Source organism: Schistocerca piceifrons, chromosome 6, assembly GCF_021461385.2.
Source record: "Schistocerca piceifrons isolate TAMUIC-IGC-003096 chromosome 6, iqSchPice1.1, whole genome shotgun sequence".
Classification (NCBI taxonomy): domain Eukaryota; kingdom Metazoa; phylum Arthropoda; class Insecta; order Orthoptera; family Acrididae; genus Schistocerca; species Schistocerca piceifrons.
In genome coordinates, this window is record NC_060143.1 from 527,017,859 (window position 1) to 527,042,926 (window position 25,068).

Below are 25,068 nucleotides of genomic sequence, written 5' to 3' on the forward strand. Positions count from 1 at the left end.
CAGTATAATGTTGCCACGACAGATAGAAGTGACTGTTTCCCTGGTTCCCTTCGCTTCCATGTCGAGATTTTTTGGGATTCCTCTTGCTGTCGCATACTTCTTTCCGTGTATAGATTGTTCTGTGCCAACCAGAAGACAGGCAATTCCTCCCCAATTTTCCCATATTTCAGGTTATATTCCCTCAATTTATATGTATTTTCCTCAATTCCTTCGATTTATTTATGTCATGATCGCTTGATTAGAGCTGACATGGCGGTGAGAACGTTTGAGTTTCGGAGATGTTTGTTGAAAGCATTACTTAACGATTTCCAGGAAGGGTAACACGTGATGGACGGGGTGCCACGTCAGGACTATCAAGAGGAATGCATTCGACGTTGTTCTGCGCTGTTTTCGTAAACAGGTTCTGTTAGGGCAAGAATTTCCATGCAGACAAGCTGAGACATCAGGAAAGCTCTTACAATAGCGACTGTTAACTATTTCTGGGACTCTATACAATTTCCGAGAGGTTGACTTGGCTCTTATTTTACATAGCCATGTGAGATCAGTATAACATCGAGAATCTTTTAGATGCACTTGCGATGGTGTTAGCTAGGTGGACATCTCTCACTTGACGCTGGACTTGAAACTATGCATCAGCCACAGTAAACACATGCGCAGCTTGGCGCGTCTCGCATGTCCCAATAGGGTTTCTATGAACAATGTAACCTGGACTGTTCTGGGAGGCATTGCAACACATTTCTCTCAGCGCTGGACCTGCATCACTTCTATGTGTCATCATGCCAGCAACGGTAAGTAGGTGAACGTGTGTTTTGACAGGTATTTCGCAGGTGTCATATATGAAAGAGATGCCATCACCTCATCCTTGCAGGACCCAAACCGACACCTGCACATGGCTTGACAGCTGACGACCGTGTCATCACTTCATGGGATCACCAGTGCATTCCCACTACTGGGGGGCGTGTGTGGAGTCAGCAGCGTTGGCACCAGGCATCGGGTGGCAGGATGTGTTTTTTAATAGCGATCTTTTGTTTAAACTATATTCCACCAATTTCACCGATCAATAGGATGCTGGGAATTAAAAAAAAAACTACCGCATGCCTACGAAGGATATAGATTTAATTAATTTGCATAATTAATTTGTATAAATTTTTTATTTCAGTGTGGTGTCAGCGGTACAATAGTTGAGGGGCAGGATGGGTGACATGTAGCAGAACAGCAGGTTAAGTGCAGAACACTAGGTTAATTTGCATATTTTTATGTAAAATGCAATACAATAGTTGAAGGTGGGTTGGGGTGAGTGACAAAGAAGAGTGCACTACAAATGCCGTTCAAAAGCATGTGAAATTTGAAACTAGTGAAAAGACATAACTAATTACTTAATTTGGTATCAGAGGCGGTACAATAGTTTAAGGAAATGGGGGTGACGTGGAAAACCACTTATCAGAACAATAGTCTAAGTGCCGACAAAGAACCGAACATTAGGTTAAGACACACAGGGTAAAGTACTGAACATTAGGTTATGCAACATGTTTGCCCCATGTAAATACTCCTTACGAGACCTACATCTTTCTGAACAGCAGATAATGGTGAGCAAGAGAATTCGACGCCCCCCCCCCCCCCCCCCCGCCCACACACACACACACACACACACACACACACACTGAATTTTTTATAAATAAAAAATATATCCTCGAATTTCCTGTTGTCAGATCTTTCCTCTCATCCAAAGAGCCACCAATTTTCATATAGTCCATACACTGGCCTGAACCCCACAAATTGTTTAAATAAACAATATTCCACATAGTGTCTAAATTGTTTAAACAATATTCCATACAGTGCAATCGATTTCTGGCAAATTCATTAACTAAGTAAGTTCAAATTTCTTACACTGCCATGTATAATCAAACAATAATATATACATTGTCTAAATTGTTTAAACAATATTCCGTACACTGCAATCGGATTCACTCCAAATGACTGATCAATTGAGTCTTTTTCCCACTAATTTCCATGAGGGGGTTACTAGAGGGTCTCGCGTCCGTCGGCCGTCGTAATTTAATGTATATGTTATTATTATTATTATTATTATTATTTTTTGATTGTTGCCGACTTACGTGGTGGGCCTTCATAAAAATGATATTTAAGTTGAACAATGTAATAAACTTTTCATATAAATTTCCTCGGCTAGTCAGTTGACGTTAAAGCAAAAGATCTTTAGTTATTAATTACAATTGCGGCCCACACACGCGCGAGAGTATTTTTCTTACCTCCGTTGACCATTGTATTGTAGTCGGAGTCCTGGCTCTGGGTCTCGGCTATGCTACTGAAAATAAGAATCTTAAAGCTAAGTATTTCTGCAACTTCGTGCGGCTGTGGAGAAAAATTGATATTATGCTAATAGCGGGCGAGTTTTCAGCTTACGTTAAATTTTCATAAGTTAATATCGCCACGTAATGGCGTCGTTGGCTGCCTTGGCCGCTGCGATTGTTGACCTGTAAATTACTTGAATGCAGGTTAATTCAAGGAAGGCGGACATGAAATCGGGATCACCTCTTACAAATTAAAAGTGCACAATAAATTTAAATCAGTATATTATATGCTTAACTCATACAAATATGCTTACATTCGTCAGCACACGCAAGATGTCCCTCTAGACACATTCAAGACAAGCGAAGAAGTGAAGACGACTAAAAAAATTAACAAAAGAGTGTAACTGGGCGTCTCTTTAGATCATTCTGTCATAAATTATTTCTTTGCAATCTAAACCTACACAGAGAAATTATTATTTTAAGGCTACATGAGAAAAAAAGTCTCTTACAAATTATGAATGTCTTCTTTATAAATATGGTCTTTTCGTAATATGGCACTGGGGACGCTATATTGCCCCCCGAAATGTTTATGTCATAAAAAATGTTCGTGTTTTTTGACATAAATATTTCCACTTTCATGTCCACAGTGTCCACACGCAGATTTTTCTTTCACAGTTTACATATGTCACATCGTATGTTGTAATTACTGAGGTGCGTTGCACACAAAGTGTAGATGAGGTTCAAGGTATACAACCACGAGTTAGTCCGGAATATTTGAAGTCCCAGGGGTGTCAACTGTTCGCTCCCCATTTGGCGCGGCCGTAGGGAAACCTGGGGAAAACCTCGGCGGAGCGACAGACTAACTGCTTTGGTCACTTTCACTTAATTGTTTCTGGGATGTCATTGGAGTACAGGATGTGCAAATAATGTTTTGTTGCACTACGCAAATAAATGAGGTCATTAAAACAATTGATTGCGGTGTCGTTGATGATCTACGCCGCGACGTTTGGCTCGCGACGGCGTCGGTTGGTGTGTTCGGTGCTCGGCGTTCGCGGCGACTGCGGAGAGGTCAACGCCCGCTCGACGCCAGCGTGTGTCTCGCCGTCGCGGAACGTCAGAATCAGCTGATCGGCTGCACCGTTGGCGATGCGCTTCTGTCTCGTCCGGGCGTGGCGGAGTGGGATGATATCCGCCCCCCGCTCTTGTTGGCAGGAGTCAGCTCTGCTACGCATCTCCGATGTAGTACATGAAACACACACACAACCAACGTAATATTTGTTTCCCGCTGCAGATGGTTACGCTAGTGGGAAAGGAGCATTTATTAGTGCGGCAGTTGTTGTTAAGTTTTCGCCAGTTTCCGAGTGTCAAGCTAGCACTGTCTTGCAGAAAACATGACATGGACCTTCTCCCGTGAATGCAGTTTTGATGCAATACTGTTTCCATTACACGTCAGTTTTTGTCTTGATAAAATTATTTATGTTTTCGCCGCACTCGCAGGCACTGGTGAGTGTCCTAATACGAGCTTAGCACAAACATTCGCCGTTTCTGCGGTCGCTGTTTTGCAACAGTCCACGCATCGCATTCCAATCTCGCATTATTGTGCTCACTGAAACTACAGTCTGTCCCAAAAATATTGACTGTGGGTTCACTTCACGTTAACAGTTCACATTTATAGTAAATTCACAGTTTTTCGTGCGTAATATTGGCGTTTGGCGTCTTCACCGCTGTTGAACGTTCAATACTAGCACTTCACTGTCCATATCACAGTTTCACCTTCACAGTTTTTCACACTGCTTAAAGTAACTGTTTCGATTAGTTCACAAACACTAATGTATTTCATTCAGTCTGAACTGGATTTTGGCTAGTGCTGGATTTTACCAGTCTCTCGCACTAATTATCTCTTTTTATTTTCCACTTAGAGTCGTACTTGCCTTCAGATTTTTTGACTATACAATTGTATTTCCGTCTCATCTGAGGTAAGTCCCCATGTCATGTCTGCCCACTCATTGCGTACTTGCTCTCCAGAGCCAGGCTCGACTTTACAAAACTTTGCCTCTCGCATTATTGTAGACATTTTATAATCTAGGCCTAGCGTGCAAGTTCCTAGATTAATGTTAGATTTGTGACTTTTGTTTGCACTACAAATTCGTGCAAATCTCTGCCTTAGCAGATGGCAATATATTTTAACAGTGCATAGCGGTAGTCGCGTTTACTGATTTGCTTTGTACCTTGTCCATAACACATGAGGTACCTTGGGTGATGTACACCCTGCACTCATGTTGTTTAGTAAATTATGATTGAGCATATTTCAAGATCGGTATAGACATAAATACATAGAACAACATATACACTATAATATTAAATTTCATAAGTTGCGTTACTACTACAGTTCAAAAATATTCATGACACACTAATGAAAAATTTTTTCATCGTTACATGCTATTGAATTTTCTCTTTTTTTATTTTTTTTTTTTTTTAGCGTTTTTAAACATGACATTTGTAAAATATTCTTAAACCTACGTTCATTTTTTTTTCAAAATGCAATTGCTTAAAAATACTATTATTCCTTAACGTCTACAAAATTGAATCGCACTAATCTTGTGTGCCTCATTGTCTTTAAATGTTACACTAAAATCTTAACATTTACACACAGAAAAAATACACTATAAACTTAACCTACTACACACAAATGTAAACGTTGCTCTACTGAGCGAACTTCTTTAAGTCTTTGTATGGATAGAGTCCTTTGTAATTGCCTCCTTATTCGACCACAGGATGATGTAGTTTGCGTGACATAAAGTATCGTGAGGTACCACTTCGATGTTATAGGTGTAGCCCTCGATAACACCAGGTTTTTCCGAAAACACATTCTCATAATCTGTAAGTAGCTGAGTCAATTCGTTTTGTTGTGCTTCAGTCAAATGTTCTGACTCCCTAACTTTCATGGCTATCAGTTTCCTTTTTTCCTCTTTGTCTTCAGTAATAAAATCTTTAAAATATACTTGTCTTGTACTTAAGTCAGAATATAAATTCATTACCTGTATTCCTTCGAATCTCGTTTGAAAGCTCCGGCAATATTTACCGTGCACTTCCCGTGTCCTCAACAACGGCAAAATTACACGTCTATCCTCATTCATAAGGCTTACTTCCCCGCACAAGAGGTCGATTTTTGCGTCCCTCTGGCGTAAAAATTCCATCCCCAGGATGCAAGCAACACCTAATCCCTTAACTACTAGGAACGAGCTTTTCATTGCTTCATTTCCTACCGTAAACTCGACTTGCACCTGGTGCTTTATGATATGAGATTGTGCACCTATTGCACCTGTAACACGACAATTCTTCACTGGCAATACTGGTATTCTATTATTTTGACTCAAGTACTTGTAAAAATTTGCGCTCATGACATTGGTTGACGCACCGGTATCGACTATTATGTGTATTGGTGCTCCGTACATATCTGCTTGCAATATAGCCTGCACAACACTTTTGTCGGTTCGGTTACATGTCTGCGGTATGTCTACAAGTTCCTTTTCTATTTTTGTTCCTTCATTGTATCTCAGCATACAAAGTTTATGGCTGTCATCTGTGAATGTGCCCTCACTACACCATCCTGCAGCCAACAACGGAGAGCGTATTGTGGCTGTCTTTAGTTTAACGGATGAGCATTAGTGGGTTGACAGTTGTCTGTCACTTCCACTAACCTCACATTGTGGTTCTGGTTGTTGTTGTTGCTACTGTTGGGTTGGCCGCCCTGCCTCCCCGATGGTGTATTTTGATATTGTGTATGGCTCTGGTTTTGTGGTGGTCGGTTGTAACTCCCTGACATGTTCTGTGACGGACATGGGTTGGCGTTCCATTGTGGCGCTGTGTTTTGTTGCCACTGTGGTGTCGGTTCGTTACGACCACGCCACTGGTTTCGGTTGTTCCGCCATTGCGGATTGCCGTTACCATTGTATCCATTACTCATGCGTCCATCATGATGTCTCTTTCGATTTTCACGATTATAACCGTTGCCGTTATAACCATTGCCATTGTTTGTGCCTCGATTCTGTTGCCGGTGCTCTTGCCTATTCCCGTTACCATTTGGTACTAAGTTACTACCGTTACTGTGGCTGCTATTGTAATCGGCTTTGTGTTGATTATAGCCTGCATGGCTCCACTTGTTTTCGGTTTTCATATCTTCGATCAATAGGTCAACAGAATCCACTATTTCCATGAATTGTTCTATATCGTATTCCGGCACATTGATGAAATATCTTTTAATTTCACTGGGCAACTTCATTTTTATTAATCTGATTATGTCACGATCGGACATTGGCTCGTCCCAGTACCTGGTTTTGTTTATATACTTTTCGAAATATTTGCGTAACGTTCCCATCTTAGGATTGTACATTTCTGGACTGTACAACTCCTTTCGTAGTCTTTCTTGGACGCTATCGGACCAGAATTTTTGCAAGAATGCACCTTCAAACTGTTGCATCGTTAGACATTTTTCGGACACGTCGGTGGTCCACAGTGCCGCGTCACCTTGAATAAAGGAGACCACGAACTGTATTCTTTGTCTTTCCGTCCATGTCCTGGGAAACACATTCCTAAAGCTCTTAATAAATACAACAGGGTGGACATTTCGTTTTTCGCTATTGAAGGGTTGGAATGTCCTGTGTTTTATTACATTGTCCTCTTTTTTGCATGTCTGATTGCTACATTCTGGGACATTCATCACTTCGTGATGTGCGCTGGACGGTATCGCATGTTGTTCGTGCTCATAATTCGCATTAGGTTGCGGTTGCGCACTCGCACCCTGGCTACCGTCAGCATTATTATAGTAATCAGTACGCGGAGTCTGATTCATGATCTGTCCGCCACTGTTTACATTGCTTTCCAACGCAGACAGTCTCCGCGCGACCTCCTGTTGCCAATTTGGCAACTCCGCAGTCACACGGGACTTAATCTGTGTTAATTCGGCATGTAGTGCGGCAGCGCTGGCGTCAATATTTACACTCGCGGCCGCAGTCGCTTGTTCTACGGCTGTTTTTACATCGCTTTCAATCTTTGCAGATATCTCGCGATCCTTTACTTCTAGCCATTCATTTAATTCTTTTTCTACTTTTTGAGCTTGCACTTCCAAATATGCGTCAATACTTTTCCGTGCATCTATCTCCACATTATCTACGCGGTTGGTTAAAGTCTGGACATTATCTTCAAGCCTAGCCTGCGATATCTGTAATTTTTGCATTTCGCCGGCTAAGCTTTGCACAAGATCGGGTATTTCTTTGCACGCGTCCCGCATCTCGGCTAGTTCGCTTTGGATCCTATCTAGTTTTGCTTCATTGCGCTGCTCTTGCTCACGTAGCATCTGAGCCAGTTTTTCGTCTCTTTCCCTATCTCTTTCTTCTAACCTGCGCAGAAATTCTGCAAATGGGTCTGCAATCGGTGAGCATACTGGTGCCCCGCTTAATCTAGCACTCGATTGGCCCCCCTGCCCAGGCAGTGGAGTTGTTACTCTATTCCCATTCTGCTGTGGAGCGTCATTCACCGTCCACAGATCCTCGCCCCCCGCTCCGGAAATTATGTTATCCGAGGCGGTGGCTTGGGATTCGTTTACGTATTGCAAATGATCCTCACTTTCCATATTAACAGAATTTTGTTCTTTTGGTACGGATGCTTTAGGTTGTCCTATCTTACCCATACTAAATTCACTTTAAGCCACTGACAAATCTTTAACACTGATACACACACGATTAATTATCCCCTCCAAAAATAAACATATAAATACACAAAACGAATAATTATCCCCTCCAAAAATAAACACATAAATACACAAAACACCGAAGGTATCTCATGTGCACATGGGTTCGATATTCCACACAGAGCTACACAGGATGCTTGCACAATAGGCCTTACCTTACTTATTTTTCTTTCTCGCAATCCTTTTTCTTTTCTACACTTTTTCCTCTCCAGATCTCCTCAGGGTGTGGTTTTGTTGTTGTACATGTAAAAGAATTCATACAAGCATTAATATTTTACAACAATTAGACACATACATAATTACATTCATTACAATAGAATCATATTAATCGGGCCCCAAAGTTGCGGCGCCAATCTCGCGTCCGTCGGCCGTCGTAATTTAATGTATATGTTATTATTATTATTATTATTATTATTTTTTGATTGTTGCCGACTTACGTGGTGGGCCTTCATAAAAATGATATTTAAGTTGAACAATGTAATAAACTTTTCATATAAATTTCCTCGGCTAGTCAGTTGACGTTAAAGCAAAAGATCTTTAGTTATTAATTACAATTGCGGCCCACACACGCGCGAGAGTATTTTTCTTACCTCCGTTGACCATTGTATTGTAGTCGGAGTCCTGGTTCTGGGTCTCGGCTATGCTACTGAAAATAAGAATCTTAAAGCTAAGTATTTCTGCAACTTCGTGCGGCTGTGGAGAAAAATTGATATTATGCTAATAGCGGGCGAGTTTTCAGCTTACGTTAAATTTTCATAAGTTAATATCGCCACGTAATGGCGTCGTTGGCTGCCTTGGCCGCTGCGATTGTTGACCTGTAAATTACTTGAATGCAGGTTAATTCAAGGAAGGCGGACATGAAATCGGGATCACCTCTTACAAATTAAAAGTGCACAATAAATTTAAATCAGTATATTATATGCTTAACTCATACAAATATGCTTACATTCGTCAGCACACGCAAGATGTCCCTCTAGACACATTCAAGACAAGCGAAGAAGTGAAGACGACTAAAAAAATTAACAAAAGAGTGTAACTGGGCGTCTCTTTAGATCATTCTGTCATAAATTATTTCTTTGCAATCTAAACCTACACAGAGAAATTATTATTTTAAGGCTACATGAGAAAAAAAATCTCTTACAAATTATGAATGTCTTCTTTATAAATATGATCTTTTCGTAATATGGCACTGGGGACGCTATAAGGGTTAGAGAATAATTAACTGAGCAATGTGTTTAAGTAGTCAATCAAATTGATAAGAGTGGGAAAGGCTACTCCAATAACTCAGACCTGAAAGTGTACTTGTAATGGCGAGGGGGAGTGGGTGTGTTGGTGGTGTCCTGACAGGGGGAGGAGGGGGAGGGGGCGAGGCAACAATGGGTTCAGTGCCTGGCAATCAAAAGGAAGGATCCTTTTAGCAGAACAATGGGCTAAGGACCTGTAAATCAAAGGTGAAGAATAGGTTAATGACCTGTCAATTAAAGGAGAACAATGGGTTTGCCCCTTAGTTCATATGTGCCCCTGATGTAGCCAACACACAGTAACAAAATGTGCTTGTACAAACTTTGTTCCACTACTGGCGTTATCACTGACAAAACACCTCACTGGGCCAAATATGAAAACTATCCCTGGGAGATGTCGGATAGTAATAGGGATTAACCAAGAGAAGCATGAGAAGGTGTCTACTTACCGTGAGCATCTACCAGTTACCATTGTGAGGGTGTGGCAAAGGACCAGTAGAATCGATGAACCATTTTTCCATGGGATAAGTTTCCCTAGTGAGTGCAGGACCAATATAATCGATGAACTATTTATCCATGGGATAGATTTCCCCAGTGGATTGCAGAAAACCATTACTGGGGCTAGAATTAGGTTTTGCTCTTTTTCAGACTTCACACCCACTTACCATCAGGAGAACATCCTTGTATAAAGAAGGCCAAGATACATGACGACTAATATTATGTGTAGTTTTGTAGAGAGTTAGATGCCCTCAGACCACTGTAAGATGAAAATTCCAGAACGCAGGCTGCACGGGCTGACTGGGCAAACAGATCCGAAAGCAACTGACCCTGCCCCACGACAACAAACCAGGCCTTTATGAATGAGATGGCTGGCCACCTGTTCCGCAATCTATAGCTTATTCTTAATGGCATTGATTCTGAGATCACTGTCCTGTCATTGCCTGAGACAGCCATATGTTCTGGAACTTCGGATAGTATCCTGCCCACACAATCCTTCTCCCTGGAATACTTCTCCGACTGCTGAACTATCTCAAATATCCGACAAGGGTAGTCGGCCACCCAATTGTCTGTGCCACGGATGTGCTTCATCTGGAATTGGAAAACCGAAATTTTGAGGAGGCAGCGAGCTATACGACCCATCTAAGGTACGCGCGCCAACACCCAACACAGGGCTTCATTATCAGTTTCAAGCAAGAATTCGCCTTGCTTAAGTTAAACCTAAATTTTTCTGAGGCGAAAAGCACTGCTAACGCCTCCCATTCGTAGACAGAAAACTTAAGGCCTGCCGGGTACAACCTTCTAGATGCTTAGGCCATCGGTCTATGATATCTTTCCTGCTGTGGAGGAAGACTACCTCTACCCCATAAGTAGAGGCGTCAGTTTAAACCACAACCCGGAGTGTGTTATAGGCATGACGGTTTGCTCACTAATAGCCTGCTCAATAGCTTCGCAGGATGCCTGGATAGTATGAACCCAACGGAAATTAACTTCTTTCCTGCATAATTCTTTAAGAGAGCGGACAATTCTGCGCAGTTAGGCACATATTTGAGGATATAGTCGGCCATCCCAATGAATCTGACAACCCCCTTTTCTTTTACAGGAGGGAGAAATTTCTGGAGATCCTTCGTACGTTTTCTTTATCCTAACCCCTACGGCAGAGACCCAATGGCCTAGAAAGGAAATCTGCCAACGCGTCAAGGTGAAATTAGACGGTTTTATGGTCAATCCCGCCTCCCTAAATGTCTATAACACTGCTTCCAAATGACGCACGTGTTCCTCAGAGGTGGGTCTATAGGTAATAACATGGTCCAAACAGCTGTAAACACACTTAAATTTTATGTCGCTCTGCATCCGACAATAACCTAGATGAAACGGCCGCTCCTGGTGACAAACCACACCCAACAGAAGGCGGTAATGAGCTTGAAATATTCTGACAGCGGAATTTGGTAATAGGCTTGGTTCAAATCCAAAACTGTGAAATACGTTGCTCCAGAGTACCGTGTGAAACAATAATGAATATCAAGCAAAGGCACAGAGTCCAAAATAACCATTTCGTTCACCAGCGTGTAATCAACCACCGGTCGTAACTCCCTCTTACTATCCTCATGAAGTAAATGACCCGATTCGTTCCCCACCACAGATTAAAAACAAATAGTGCGTTTTTGACAATCCAATATTAATCCCACACAGATTATAAAATCACAGCCTAGGATCAAATTAACAGACAAATTCTAAACCACTAACGTATTAATAGGCCAGAAAAACTTCCATATACTCAAGCTAACCACAATCTCAACGACTGAAATCAGCTGATGGCGGCTAATGGACCGATACTTCCGAGAAGAAGTTCGGGAGGGACCAAACTTATATAAAGATCGATACTCCAGGTACCAATGATAGCCCAGCAGTGATACTGAGCTCCCAGAATCAAAAACAGCGCATAGTGGCTCACGATTCACCTGACAACACGCAAAGTGTATGGGCTCATGCACTACGCCTCAATTCGACGGCAACTCCTAGTAAAGGCAGGTATAAATTTCATTCCCGCCTTTCGACCGTCAACTGTCTCTCTCAATTTTCCGCTGAACCTGGCACAAACTAAATTCCCACTTGCCGGCAACGAAAACAGGTTTTAGATCATGTCGCGCGGCACAGCCACTAGCTCCCAAATAACCATAAGATGATTGAACCCGATGATTCGCAGCGTAATTAATACCCTCAATGCTGGAAAACAAAGCACTTTATTGATGAAAGGTGGAGGGTTTACTAGCAAAGGTGTTGCGAGGTCGATCCTCGGACCTCATCCCTTTATCGACAATCTGACTCTCGGAAACTTACAATTCTAAGGCCAAATAAGTGGTTTGGATCCGATCAATATATTTACTCGAGGGATCCGTACTTGATTGCAGCCGTCAGTAATACTTACACTGCAACTCGTTCAAACGTGATGACAGTTTGAAACTGATCACCGGTTGACATAAATCCTTCAACGCTTTTCCCTCGCGCAAAATATCAGCAAATATTTAACTCAATATCCCGCTAGGCAACGGGTACAGTGACCGAAGAACCCGATCATCAGGCAAATTTAACGCGTCAGTATGAAGCACAAATTTAACTGAACGCCATAAAACCACCTCGAAATCGCTCACGCATTGAATGGACAACTTACCAATTTCCCTCAACAAAATTTCCATATGGCGTGATAATTTGCTGAAATTACTCATAGCAAAACACTGAGGCGAAGTAAGCTCCTGACCAGGATTATTCAAACCAGCTTGGGTATCAGATGTGTGGTGCCTACTCGAACTTGCTACATCCTCTAAAGCATACTTATTTACAACGTCTTGCAACTTAGCAAACCGACCCTGCAGTTGTTAAATAACTTGCACCTGTTCGACATCATAATTAAGATGGCCAAGATAACTAACCCGACTTTCCCAAAGCAATAGTTGTGCATGAAGGCGAGCAGTTGTTTACGAGTGGGAGGACCGTCGCCAAAAAAGTCAATGGTCTGCCCCAAACTGGCCAACGTAGCAGCATAGTGTGGCAGTGCGTTACCTAGTCACCAACAGTTTGCACGGTGACGACGAGGGGCTTATCCGCGCAGTAAGATCGGCAACGCTGCCGTCGCCAACTTGAGAGCGAATTTTAGCTTCGCTGGCAATCTGGTCCTTTTTTTAGCAAGATGAGCCCCAGGCAACACCGTGATCCAAAGTGAACTGTGGCTTGAAAATCACAAATGTATAAGTAACAATAATTTACTTTAACTATTATGTCACTAAATAAACAATCGATATAAAAGATGTATAAACGCCGCCCCCCAACCCCACGTAACAGTTTCTTTCAGTTAAGAAACAATAAAAAAAAAACTCCGGAATGAGATTTTCACTCTGCAGCGGAGTGTGCGCTGATATGAAACTTCCTGGCAGATTAAAACTGTGTGTGGGACCGAGACTCGAACTCGAGACCTTTGCCTTTCGCGGCCAAGTGCTCCACCAACTGAGCTACCCAAGCACGACTCACGCCCCGTCCTCACAGCTTTACTTCTGCCAGTACCTCATCTCCTACCTTCCAAACTTAACAGAAACTCTCCTGCGATCCTAGCAGAACTAGCACTCCTGAAAGAAAGGATATTGCGGAGACATGGCTTAGCCACAGCCTGAGGGATGTTTCCAGAATGAGATTTTCACTCTGCAGCGGAGTGTGCGCTGATATGAAACTTCCTAAGGCTTCCATAGCTAAGTCATGTCTCCACAATATCCTTTCATTCAGGAGTGCTAGTTCTGCTAGGTTCGCAGGAGAGCTTCTGTTAAGTTCGGAAGGCAGGAGACGAGGTACTGTCGGAAGTAAAGCTGTGAGGACGGGGCGAGAGTCGTGCTTGGGTAGCTCAGTTGGTAGAGCACTTGGCCGCGAAAGGCAAAGGTCCCGAGTTCGAGTCTCGGTCCGGCACACAGTTTTAATCTGCCAGGGAGTTTCAACAATAAAAGTATTAAAGTATCAGTGATTTCAAAGAAGAGAAAAAATTTGAAAGGACCCACCCAAGGTACACCTTCAAGGCAAGGTTTCAACAGCGTGTAATTGCTTTACGTAATTCGGTGAGCCATCTGCCGGGCCGCCGTCTCTCAGTTGTCGAAGGTCCAGGAGTCCTTCCATCCCATCACACCGACGTCGTCTTCTACAAGTCGCGGCCCTCACGCCAGCAAAAATTGAGTATACCAAGGCGTGTGTTAACGACTGATTCCATACCACTAGTCGAGGTTCCAGTGAACAAACACCGGAGAGAAGCGTAAGACTGGTGCGAAGTAACACACTGCCTTTGTAAAATGAGAGTCAAAATGGAAACGGCGAGCTAGCAGGAGCTCAGAGCAAAGGAAAAAACCAAGGCTTGCAACTCCAAGCTGCCTCACCGAGCCAAAACACCAGAAAGACGCTACGGAGACCCAGAACAGCACAAGAGGTGGCCGGCAGGTGCAAAGATTAAAGCAGTCAACCACCAAACTTAGGTCAGCTCGGAGGTGGCAGCAACTTGCACAGTTCACAGATGGAGTTAAAGAAACACTCCCATCACCCCGAAGATGTCGGGAGAATCCAGAATAGAACACCCAGTAGGCCTTCAGACTAATTGGATAAATATAACACAGCCGCTAAGGTGACACTGTCCAGACTCACTCTTTCAGGAATTCACGTAAGCAAACAACTAAGCTACAAGTCAGAATTTGTAACTAGGATAAAAATTCGTTTCCGGGATCACAGCACTATAGGCAGTTTACCAGATAACGGAAGTTAAGGAAAATCAGGGAGCAACGGCACAACGACCAGGGCGGCCGGTGATACCCTTCAACTGGACCCAAACAACTGCGGCACTCTCGTTCTGGAAAAAGATATGGCCGTCTCCTGTCTGTTCTGGCAGTCGCGTCCTAGCTCCTGCTGTCACTTCCGTCCAATCAGAGCCGCTCCACCCGTCTACCCTGCATCGATCGCTCCCGTTGGTCGTACCGCCGATCGCGCTCTCTCCCGGCCACCGTCGCTGAAATCGAGATCTCAGAAGCGAAGAAACAAACAGATCCCGGGAATTTGAAGGAATCCGAGCTACACCGCTCAGAAATAACTGAATTACCCAATTATTAAGGAGAGGTTAGACATGCACCGAATTAAAATGTTCAACGGCCAAATTAACAGGCAAGTCATGGTAACTAAAGTTGCGCTGTATCAAACGTTTCGACCTAAATTAAAAATGATGGTTACAGCTAAGAAACACTAATTTGGTCGTATAATCTCTAAACTTCACGCAATGACCATTTCACCATTCTGGCTGCCTCTTCGGATCTCGAAAGAAAACCACTGCTCCTCATTGATCTCAGAATCATGAAGCAGCTGTTCTTCAGCAATCTGTGAAATAGAATTTGCTCTCTACCGCACTCCGAAAGCAAATGTTTTCTCTACCACACTCTGAAGCGGAATTTTCTCCGTACTTTTTCATGGTTATGGCGTCTCAACAGACATAATCCATCAAAAAATGGTTCAAATGGCTCTGAGCACTATGCGACGTAACTTCTGAGGTCATCAGTCGCCTAGAACTTAGAATTAATTAAACCTAACTAACCTAAGGACATCACACACATCCATGCCCAAGGCAGGATTCGAACCTCCGACCGTAGCGGTCACGCGGTTCCAGTGCATAGTGCTCAGAGCCATTTTGACCCTAAATAACAGAAAGTGTGGGGTCATCCACACGGGTGCTAAAAGGAATCCGTTAAACTTCAGTTACACGATAAATCAGTCGAATGTAAAGGCCGTAAATTCAACTAAATAGCTAGGAATTACAATTACGAACAACTTAAATTGGAAAGAACACACAGAAAATGTTGTGGGGAAGGCTAACCAAAGACTGCTTTTTATTGGCAGGACATAGTACCACACAAGCGGCTGGTAGTGAAATTGCGTGCTCACGTAATATCGTCTCAGTTATGTGATTGGATTCGCGATTTCCTGTCAGAGAGGTCACAGTTTGTAGTAATTGACGGAAATGTAACAAACCTACTAAAGAGACTACCTACACTACGCTTGTCCGTCCTCTTTTAGAGTAGTGCTGCGCGGTGTGGGACCATTACCAGATAGGATTGACGGAGAACATCGAAAAAGTTCAAAGAAGGGTAGCAAGTTTTGTATTATAGAAAAATGGGAGAGTGATTGTCACTGAAATTGCTCTGGCGTAACCACAAGCCCCGGAACGAAGATGAAGAACGCAAGAGAAGAGAAGGCGGTGAAACGACGTCGGCCAATGGTGCGCTGATTAGCACCTCACCACGACAGGATCGGCCCATACAAGACGAGAATATAGGAGCCGCTTCTTCCAACCTCGTCCGCTCAGTGTCGACTCAGTATCGGCTCAGTATTCGGACGGTGTTCGCACAGTTGTAGACCGGCTCTCGCAGAACAGTTATTAGTGATCCATATCCACTACTTGTTTGGAAATTGTCTATAGCAAAGAACATTACTGTTGGCATGTCGCCCATTGCTTGCGACACTTGTTGCAAGCACAAGTTAAGTGCTGTCGTTCTTCTAATTTGTACACTACTGGCCATTAAAATTGCTACACCAAGAAGAAATGCAGATGATAAACGGGTATTCATTGGACAAATATACTATACTAGAACTGACATGTGATCACATTTTCACGCAATTTGGGTGCATAGATCCTGAGAAATCAGTACCCAGAGCAACAACCTCTGGCTGTAATAACGGCCTTGATACGCCTGGGCATTGAGTCAAACAGAGCTTGGATGGCGTGTACAGGTACAGCTGCCCATGCAGCTTCAACACAATACCATAGTTCATCAAGAGTAGTGACTGGCGTATTGTGACGAGCCAATTGCTCGGCCACCTTTGACCAAATGTTTTCAATTGGTGAGAGACCTGGAGAACGTGCTGGCCAGGGCAGCAGTCGAACATTTTCTGTATCCAGAAAGGCCCGTACAGGACCTGCAACATGCGGTCGTGCTTTATCCTGCTGAAATGTAGGGTTTCACATGGATCGAATGAAGGGTAGAGCCATGGGTCGTAACACATCTGAAATGTAACGTCCACTGTTCAAATTGCCGTCAATGCGAACAAGAGGTGACCGAGACGTGTAACCAATGGCACCTCATACCATCAAGCTGGGTGATACGCCAGTATGGCGATGACGAATACACGCTTCCAGTGTGAGTTCACTGCGATGTCCCCAGACACGGATGCGACCATCATGATGCTCTAAACAGAACCTGGATTCATCCGAAAAAATGATGTTTTGCCATTCGTGCACCCACGTTCGTCGTTGAGTACACCATCGCAGGCCCTCCTGTCTGTGATGCAGCGTCAAGGGTAACCGCAGCCATAGTCTCCGAGCTGATAGTCCGTGCTGTTGCAAACGTCGTCCAACAGTTCGTGCAGATGGTTGTCGTCTTGCAAACGTCCCCATCTGTTGACTCAGGGATCAAGACGTTGTCTGCACGATCCGTTACAGCCATGCGGATAGGATGACTGTCATCTCGACTGCTAGTGATACGAGGCCGTTGGGATCCAGCACGGCGTTCCGTGTTGCCCTCCTGAACCCACCGATTCCATATTCTGCTAACAGTCATTAGATATCGACCAACGCGAGCAGCAATGTCGCAATACGATAAACCGCAATCGCGATAGGCTACAATCCGACCTTTATCAAAGTCGGAAACGTGATGGCAAGCATTTCTTCTCCTAACACGAGGCATCACAACAACGTTTCACCGGACAACGCTGGTCAACTGTCGTTTGTGTATGAGAAATCGATTGGAAACATTCCTCATGTCAGCACGTTGTAGGTGTCGCCACCGGCGCCAACCTTGTGTGAATGCTCTGAAAAGCTATTCATTTGCATATCACAGCATCTTCTTCCTGTCGGTTAAATTTCGCGTCTGTAGCACGTCATTTTCGTAGTGTAGCAATTTTAATGGCCTTTAGTGTAATAAAAAACTATTAATGTTATTTGCTTGAATTGTTTTATAGCGTTCTGAGAACTCAGCATCCTTTAGGTGCCCTGTACGAGACGACTGGGCAGGACCCCGCAGAAATAACACAGGCTTTGGGGTGGACATCATTAAAACAAAGACGTTTCTCGTTGCGGCGGAATCTTCTTACGAAATTTCAGTCACCAACTTTCTTCTCCGAATGCGAAAATATTTTGTTGATGCCGACGTGCATAGGAAGAAATGAGCACCATAATAAAATAAGGAAAATCTGAACTCTCATGGAAAGATTATGTATTCGTTTTTTTCAGCGCGCTGTACGATATTGGAATAATAGAGAATTGTGAAGGCGGTTCGATGAAGCCGCTGCAAGGCACTTACATGTGATTTTCAGAGTATCCATGCAGATGTAGATTTAGATGTGAACACTTTAACTGTTCACAATAAACAGAAGTCTGGAGGCCACTCCGGAGCTACGACTTCCGTGGAGAAACTTACGTCCGCGCTATGTCGATGCTAGACTACTCCATACTGGACCTACACAACAACTCGGTAAGAAGACGTACGAGCTCGGCCCGGAACGAACTGGTAGAGCTGCAGCTTGGTCGGTTACTTTATCCTTGTGAACCGTGGCGCCTCAGTTCACAGGCGTGGCGCTCGTACCGGTCGCTGTCACTGCTGCTCTACTGCCAACCTCGGACCCTAGAACTATTGCCCATATAGACTGGTTACAATACCACATTACCCACGATTTTGGTAAAAATCTTTGGCGTTGGTACATGTTTCGACTGGCGCCAGTTATGTCGCCTAGGGTCCTAAAGGGTCATCGGTTTCTGAGCTGTCTTTTCTGCGCTGGAAGCATCATGTCTGTAAGAGGGATGACCCTGCCGCTAGTCAGTTACTTGTCGTCGCCGGTCCATCACGCAAAGAGCACACAACGGCGAACTCCCACCGCGCTTGTAGAGCGACTGCGCTAGGCAGCGGTTCTGCTGTATTGCACACGTGGAACAGCAGGGTGCCTTGCCAGATGAGGCACACAACTCGTGTGTGAGACTCAGCCAAAAAAAAAATTTTTTCATGTTAACGAAAAACTGTTATTTCGATGACACTTAACTTGGTTGTTCCCTGATCTATTAAGAGGACTGTCTATGTACAAACTGGTACACCTGCCCAATGTCGCCCCCGCGAGCACGCAGAAGTGCCGCAGCACGACGTCGCATGGACTCGACTAATGTCTGGAGTTGTGCTGGAGCGAATTGACAGCATGAATCCTGCAGGGCTGTCCATAAATCCGTAAGAGTACGATGGGGTGGAGATCTCTTCTGAACAGCACGTTGCAAGGCATCCCAGATATGCTGAATAACGTTATTGTCTGGGGCTTTTGTTGAGCAGCGGGAGTGTTTAAACTCAGAAGTATGTTCGTAGAGCGACTCTGTAGCAATTCTGGACGTTCAGGGTGTCACATTGTCCTGTTGGAATTGCCCAAGTCCGTTGGAATGCACAATGGACATCAATGGATGCAGGTGATCAGACAGGATGCTTATGCACGTGTCACCTGTCAGAGTTGTATCTAGACGTTTCAGGAGTCCCATATCACGCCAACTGCAGACTCCCCACACCATCACAGAGCCTCCACCAACTCGAACAATCCCCTGCTGACATGCAGGCTCCTTAGATTCATGAGGTTATCTCCATACACGTACGCGTCCATCCGATCGATAAAATTTGAAACGAGAATGGTCCGACCAGGCAACATGTTTCCAGTCATCAACAGTCCAATATTGTTGCTGAGGGGCCCAGGCGAGGCGTAAAGCTATGCGTCGTGCGGTCATCAAGGGTACACGAGTGACCCTTCGCCTCCGGAGGCCCATATCGATGGTGTTTCGTTGAATGGTTCGCATGCTCACACTAGGCGATGGCGCAGCATTGAAATCTGTAGCAGTTTGCGCAAGTACTGCACTTCAGTCACGTTGAACGGTTCTCTCAAGTGGTCGTTGGTCCCGTTCTTGGAGGAGCTTTTTCCGGCCGCAGCGATGTCCGAGATATGATGTTTTACCGAATTTCTGATATTCACGGTACACTCGCGAAATGGTCGTGCGAGAAAATTTCCACTTCATCGCTACCTCGGAGATTCTGTATCCCAACAACGCTCGTGCGTCGACTATCACACCACGTTCAAACTCACTTAAATCTTGATAACCTGCCATGGTAGCAGCAGTAACCGATCTGACAAATGCGTCAGAAACTTTTTGCTTTTATGGGCGTTGACGATCGCAGATCTGTATTCTGTCTGTTTACATATTACGTTTTCACACATTACATATTACGTATTTGAATACGCATACCTATGCCAGTTTCTTTGGCGTCTCAGCCTATTAAAAGGAACTAATTACAAGGGTGACTGTAATTGTTTCTGCCCTTTTCACACTGAAGTTACTGGTGAAATCAATCTTATCTGACTTTTAATCACATCTGTATGTCTGGATATTGTAACATCCACGTGATAAATTTTAGCTACAGTGCGACGAGAGGAAATTATGCCTCCAACAGTTATAAACATTACCTATTCGACATATCAAAAAACACTGAAATAAACATTAATTATTTATATAATATTTTATGATGTAATTGGACATATCGACGTGTATCATACAAAGACAATGCTAATTCTAAATTCCTTTTATCATTTGCGTTTGTCTTCCATTGTTTTTACCTTTTGTTGGTTGGCTTTTGTAGGTTGCGGACGCAAGGTGCATATCAAACTGAGGTCTGTTAAGAAATTGTAATGGCACCCGTGGTCTAGGGGTAGCTTCTTTTATTCATAACCAAAACGACTTCGGTCCCGGGTTCGATCCCCGCCACTGCCTAAATATTGATAAATAATCAGCATTGGCGGCCGAAAACTTCCGGCATAAGAAGTCAGCCTCATTCCGCCAACGGCCTTATCAGAGGAGCGGATGGAGGTTCAGGGCACTCTCTTGTCCTAGAGATGGGAAATTGCCCCTACAGACGGAAGAATCAGCAATGATCAACGACATGAGAATGCAGAAGGCAATGGAAACCACTGCATTAAAGACACGTAAAGTGTATCCACAGGATATGTGGCCTGTAATTGAAGAAGTGTCATGATGATCTCCCCATTGGCAAAAGATTCCGGAATAGTCCCTCATTCGGATATCCGGGAGGGGACTGCCAAGGCGGAGGTTACCATGAGAAAAAGATTGAATAATCAACGAAAGGTTAACGTTCTATGAGTCGGGGCGTGGAATGTCAGAAGCTTGAACGTGGTAGGGAAACTAGATAATCTGAAAAGGGAAATGCAAAGGCTCAATCTAGATATAGTAGGGGTCAGTGAAGTGAAGTGGAAGGAAGACAAGGATTTCTGGTCAGATGAGTATCGGGTAATATCAACAGCAGCAGAAAATGGTATAACAGGTGTAGGATTCGTTATGAATAGGAAGGTAGGGCAGAGAGTGTGTTACTGTGAACAGTTCAGTGACCGGGTTGTTCTAATCAGAATCGACAGCAGACCAACACCGACAACGATAGTTCAGGTACACATGCCGACGTCGCAAGCTGAAGATGAACAGATAGAGAAAGTGTATGAGGATATTGAAAGGGTAATGCAGTGTGTAAAAGGGGACGAAAATCTAATAGTCATGAGCGACTGGAATTCAGTTGTAGGGGAAGGAGTAGAAGAAAAGGTTACAGGAGAATATGGGCTTGGGACAATGAATGAAAGAGGAGAAAAACTAATTGAGTTCTGTAACAAGTTTCAGCTAGTAATAGCGGATACCCTGTTCAAGAATCACAAGAGGAGGAGGTATATTTGGAAAAGGCCGGGAGTTACGGGAAGATTTCGATTAGATTACATCATGGTCAGACAGAGATTCCGAAATCAGATACTGGAGTGTAAGGCGCACCCAGGAGCAGATATAGACTCAGATCAGAATATAGTAGTGATGAAGAGTAAGCTGAAGTTCAAGACATAAGTCAGGAAGAATCAATACGCAAAGAAGTGGGATACGGAAGTACTAAGGAATGACGTGATACGTTTGAAGTTCTCTAACGCTATAGATACAGCAATAAGGAATAGCGCAGTAGGCAGTACAGTTGAAGAGGAATGGACATCTCTAAAAAGGGCCATCACAGAAGTTGGGAAGGAAAACATAGGTACAAAGAAGGTAGCTGCGAAGAAACCATGGGTAACAGAACAAATACTTCAGTTGATTGATGAAAGGAGGAAGTACAAACATGTTCCGGGAAAATCAGGAATACAGATATACAAGTCGCTGAGGAATGAAATAAATAGGAAGTGCAGGGAAGCTAAGACGAAATGGCTGCAGGAAAAATGTGAAGACATCGAAAAAGATATGATTGTCGGAAGGACAGACTCAGCATACAGGAGAGTCAAAACAACCTTTGGTGACATTAAAAGCTACGGTGGTAACATTAAGAGTGCAACGGGAATTCCACTGTTAAGTGCAGAGGAGAGAGCAGATAGGTGGAAAGAATACATTGAAAGCCTCTATGAGGGTGAAGATTTGTCTGATGTGATAGAAGAAGAAACAGGAGTCGATTTCGAAGAGATAGGGGATCCAGTATTAGAATCGGAATTTAAAAGAGCTTTGGAGGACTTACGGTCAAATAAGGCAGAAGGGATACATAACATTCCATCAGAATTTCGAAAATCATTGGGGGAAGTGGCAACAAAACGACTATTCACGTTGGTGTGTAGAATATATGAGTCTGGCGCCATACCATCTGACTTTCGGAAAAGCATCATCCACACAATTCCGAAGACGGCAAGAGCTGACAAGCTCGAGAATTATCGCACAATCAGCTTAACAGCTCATGCATCGAAGCTGCTTACAAGAATAATATACAGAAGAACGGAAAAGAAAATTGAGAATGCGCTAGGTGACGATCAGTTTGGCTTTAGAAAAAGTAAAGGGACGAGAGAGGCAATTCTGACGTTACGGCTAATAATGGAAGCAAGGCTAAAGAAAAATCAAGACACTTTCATACGATTTGTCGACCCGGAAAAAGCGTTCGACAATATAAAATGGTGCAAGCTGTTCGAGATTCTGAAAAAAGTAGGGGTAAGCTATAGGGAGAGACAGGTCATATACAATATGTACAACAACCAAGAGGGAATAATAAGAGTGGACGATCAAGAACGAAGTGCTCGTATTAAGAAGGGTGTAAGACAAGGCTGTAGCCTTTCGCCCTTGCACTTCAATCTATACATCGAGGAAGCAATTATGGAAATAAAAGAAAGGTTCAGGTGTGGAATTAAAATACAAGGTGAAAGGATATCAATGGCACGATTCGCTGATGACATTGCTATCCTGAGTGAAAGTGAAGAAGAATTAAATGATCTGCTGAACGGAATGAACAGTCTAATGAGTGCACAGTATGGTTTGAGAGTAAAGCGGAGAAAGACGAAGTTAATGAGAAGTAGTAGAAATAAGAACAGCGGGAAACTTAACATCAGGATTGATGGTCACGAAGTCAATGAAGTTAAGGAATTCTGCTACCTAGGCAGTAAAATAACCAAAGACGGACGGAGCAAGGAGGACATCAAAAGCAGACTCGCTATGGCAAAAACGGCATTTCTGGCCAAGAGAAGTCTACTAATATCAAATACCGGCCTTAATTTGGGGAAGAAATTTCTGAGGATGTACGTCTGGAGTACAGCATTGTATGGTAGTGAAACATGGACTGTGGGAAAACCGGAACAGAAGAGAATCGAAGCATTTGAGATGTGGTGCTATAGACGAATGTTGAAAATTAGGTGGACTGATAAGGTAAGGAATGAGGAGGTTCTATGGAGAATCGGAGAGGAAAGGAATATGTGGAAAACACTGATAAGGAGAAGGGACAGGATGATAGGACATCTGATAAGACATGGGGGAATGACTTCCATGGTAGTAGAGGGAGCTGTAGAGGGCAAAAACTGTAGAGGAAGACAGAGATTGGAATACGTCAAGCAAATAATTGAGGACGTAGGTTTGCAAGTGCTACTCTGAGATGAGGAGGTTAGCACAGGAAAGGAATTCGTGGCGGAACGCATCAAACCAGTCAGTAGACTGTTGACCAAAAAAAAAAAAAATATTTGTTAATTATTACTTGAGAATAGAGTTCATTATTGTCATAAATATGAGTGAATAATTATTTGTAACTTTAATTCCCCTCTCAATAAGCATTATCTGTGTTAATTATTTCTTTCCGCTGCAAGGAGCGCAGCCATTGATGATAGCGATTTGTATCGCATTTTTATCTGTGTTTCTTACGGAAGTATCAAAGGTTTGCTTGATGAAAATTAGTCTAAACAGTGGACAATAGGAAAGAAAAGTTTAATAAGCATTTCAAATTCTTATCCTGTTAAAAGGAAAGTTGATCTAACAATAGAAAGTCTCTATCAATTGTCTGGCACCATCTTAACAATTACCTCAGCGGCAAATTCAAATTACGCAACTCTGCAGACATAAATGCCGAAGGTAATAAAATTGCGTAAAAATAAATGTGCACCGGTGGTCCCGAACTCATTTTAATGAAAATAGTTCGAATCATATTGGTTCTTTAAAAACAGTGCTCATAGCACGATCCATATAACAAACTTATTCTTGCTGATGTATGGAGCCGAAATTAACTACGCACGAGTTGCGAAGAATCTTGTTTCAGCTAACATACGTCAGTGTTGTGCGCGGCTGATGTTCGGTGGTTTTAATGATCATTTTGCTGAAGATAACTGTTTCCATCATACTCGATAATTGTATAAAATCTGTTGTATGAACTGTGATTTAGTGACACAGCTTACAGACAACGCTTTAACACAATGTTAACTTGGATTCTTTAGCAACTTGACCAAATCTTTAGCCGGGAGAAAAAATTATTTAGTAATTACTCAGTGTAATGAAATAAGATTATCATTTTCATTTACAAATTAGTTACATACCAAACCACTGAGGAACACAGCGAATGCCACAATGTCTAGGTCAAAGTACAAGTAGTGATATACGAGACAGGATCTTATCGTGTTCCTTTTATTAATCTATCTCTTTGTCGTCTGTTGTGAGGCTGGATTTTCACATTAGTTGGTCTAGGAAGGAAGTTAGCAGTGCGGATCCATATTATCATTTATTAAACAGGGAAACGTAAAGGATACAATGATTAGTTATAGTGGTAAACATCTAGCAAATGGCAAAAGCTAGTGAACAATTAAGAAAAGTAAAAGAATGCGAGAGAAACCTCGCGGTGGGTTCTACAGTTTTGGTGGAAAA